This window comes from Condylostylus longicornis, unplaced genomic scaffold (assembly GCF_029603195.1).
Source record: "Condylostylus longicornis isolate FDR11 unplaced genomic scaffold, ASM2960319v2 ptg000863l, whole genome shotgun sequence".
In the NCBI taxonomy this organism is placed as follows: domain Eukaryota; kingdom Metazoa; phylum Arthropoda; class Insecta; order Diptera; family Dolichopodidae; genus Condylostylus; species Condylostylus longicornis.
Genome location: NW_026578805.1, coordinates 8,740 through 11,592, shown reverse-complemented (window position 1 = coordinate 11,592; position 2,853 = coordinate 8,740). Strand labels below are relative to the sequence as shown.

General features: G+C 44.0%; 1 non-coding gene across 1 annotated transcript; it reads right to left on the bottom strand.

The window, feature by feature from the left end:
• Positions 1 to 616: 616 nt before the first annotated feature.
• Trnal-caa (transfer RNA leucine (anticodon CAA)) lies at positions 617 to 700 on the bottom strand. The gene has a single exon. It is a non-coding gene; the product is annotated as a tRNA-Leu (tRNA).
• Between the last annotated feature and the right edge of the window lie 2,153 nt (positions 701 to 2,853).

Sequence of the window (2,853 nt, the reverse complement as noted above, 5' to 3'; positions counted from 1 at the left end):
TCGTACTGGTGAACATCTGATGAAATGGAATCGAACGAGTAAGAGAGACATCGTAATGTTGTATTGGATTCATACAAAGGATCAACTTCCACTGGAGGCACACAAGTGGGTGATTCGGACATCAAATCTGTGCCAGCTGAACTCCAGTTCGCCTTCACAACTGCATACACAGACAAGATGGCAGTACTACCATTCAGATTTCTTGTTTGAATCTGAGTTCGTGAGAAATTAATCTCTTTCCTTTTGTCTTGATGATTTCAAAGAGTCTTTTCTCCAAATAGTGATATGATCCTAACCCGCCCAGCCCGCAATTGGCCTGCGTGGTTGGCACAGCCTTAACGGGCGTCATATTGTTGTTATCGCCCGGTTTAGCCATGAAACAAAATCAGTTGGTCAACTTCAACCATAAATTCCTGCACAATAAGCAGTATTTCCAGCACCAGACGTATTACGGCGAGCGTGGCAATCACAGCAGTCAAACTAGTCACCAACCAACAACTACAAAAAAACGTACAGGAAAATGCCAATGCATAAAACGGGACTGAGCTCGAAACAGACTAGGACAACCTGCGCTGCACCCACCAGCATAAACACTAAACTGCCGAGGAAAATGTTATGCACAGAGTGGGATTTGAACCCACGCGGAATTACTTCCATCAGAACTTGAGTCTGACGCCTTAGACCACTCGGCCATCTGTGCATCATGCATTCACAATCAGTGGTGTGCGATTTATACTTGGGCTTGAACTTGATAACGCCCTTCTGTTCGAAGGTTTGTTGACAAATCGTCACCAGCAATGTAATCACGAAACCTTCAGAGATTTCTGTTCTTAGGGACGTCCCTTTCGTTTGATTGTCAACCTCTTCATTTGCTCCAAGCAATAAACGATCACCTCAACGTCTTTTCATCGATGTGTTATTGGGAAAAATGAGTTTGTTTTTTCTGGTTTTTTGTTAAGAGATGGCATCTACCACAATTGCAACGGCGGAGCCTCAGCGAGGTAAGCGATTGCCCTGTCGTTGTCCTCAGACGTCGCGGGTGGAGTTTTGATGCTCCAGCTATTCTTGCAATAGCGGTAATACGAGTCAGCGTACGTAATATACAGACGGCGTAGCTCAGACACGTATTGTTCGTGGTAGCATTCAACATCTTCTCTCGTCGGCTTCTCAATATGAGGAAGAATCATCGGTGAGCCAACAACAAGAAGTGATGGAGTTCTAGTGAGAAAAAGAGAGTTGCCATTTGATAATCAATGAAGGAATAACCGACCGATGAGGTAAAAGTCCAATGGGACCTAACAATGAACCATATGGAAGAACAGTCGGAATTCCTTTGGTGTTAAACCAAAACTTCAAATCATTGAGCAGATCAGAAAACAAATGGCTGTAAGAGAGATTTTCTCCAAAAGCATACACTGGTGTGATGGAATATCCGTGTTGTAACGAATAGCGAATAAAACCTGAAAATAGCGAAATTATCAACACCGATGCTGTAGCGTCATTCACCCTTTCGGTTCTTTATATAAAGCTTTTCTTTTCCATAATCAGTAATGGTTGCCTCGTGCACCCCCCCAGGAACCAATATTAGAGATTCTTTCTTCTTCATTGATTGCACGAAAGAGACACGATCGGCACTCCCCAGCGTAACATGGGCCTTGCTAAACATGAACCTGGAGCACGGAATGACGAAAGAGGTTCCTGGAATTCTTTACCTAAAGAGGGGGCAGAGGTATTTCAATGGAGGAGCACCCATGACGCGATATCCATCCATTTCGGGTAAAGCCATCAGACGAAAGAGTCCCAAGGAAATGATGCCGTGTGGATGGTAGCACATTAACGTCGGAGGCTTTCCGGATCTCCCGCACGAAACAAATGAACGGTAGTCCTCGAAGATAATTGCCGATCCTAGGACGCATCGCAGTCTATTCAACATATTTAATGGTTTTTGGGTTTGTGACGCAAAGAGGCTTACCAGGTTGAAACCAATCCGACGTGCATTGAACCATTTTTAATCTGAATTTCTCAAGAAATCCAATCGATGGATCCTCCACAGTTTTTACAAAACGTGGTAACAATTTTGGGACTTCAAAGAAATCTCGAATATTCATGTAAATAATCGAAGCGAGATACACAATTGATAAATGGCTCTTCCAATCGAGAATACACACAATATCGAGCGATCGTTGAACAGCTGTTTCGTAGAGAGATAGGATGGATTTTGTCAGATCGGACGGTTTCAGCTTTGGAAGATTGAACATGAGTGAGGGAACTGCTTGGACACTTTTGTGAAGGAAAACGATTGTATCGCTTAGAGCTTGTCTCAATTTTTGAAGGTAGATGAGAAGTTTTGGGACTCTGAGTGAATTGGACGAGAAATATGAATAGAAATCTGAGGCTTGAGTGAAGACCCAGAAACTGAGATAAATGGGAAAGAATGCTGATACAACCCAGACAGCAATGAAGAAGAAGAGAGCGAATCCCCTGATTACAACAAGCTGGATAGGTGGGTAAGAAATTGAAGACTCACCCCAGAAAAATTCTCCACCATGGCTTCTTCTCCATGTCGTAGAAGCGCACTGACGCTGTAGGTGGGCAAACGTACGGGAACTGTTCCTCAAAGGTTAACACTGATGGCTTCGATGGGTCGCATACATCCTCTCTCATTGGCTTGGTGGCGTCATTGACCCCTTGAGAGATCGTAGTATTCGGAACTGAAGGAGTCGTCTCAGGACGAACCATAGAGGGAACAGAAGAGATGTCTTGATCTGGCTTGATGCTTTGATCGACAACTTTCTTCATTTCCTTGCCTTCAAGAATTTCGTGCCAACCGATTGTTCCGAGTGGAATAGCTGC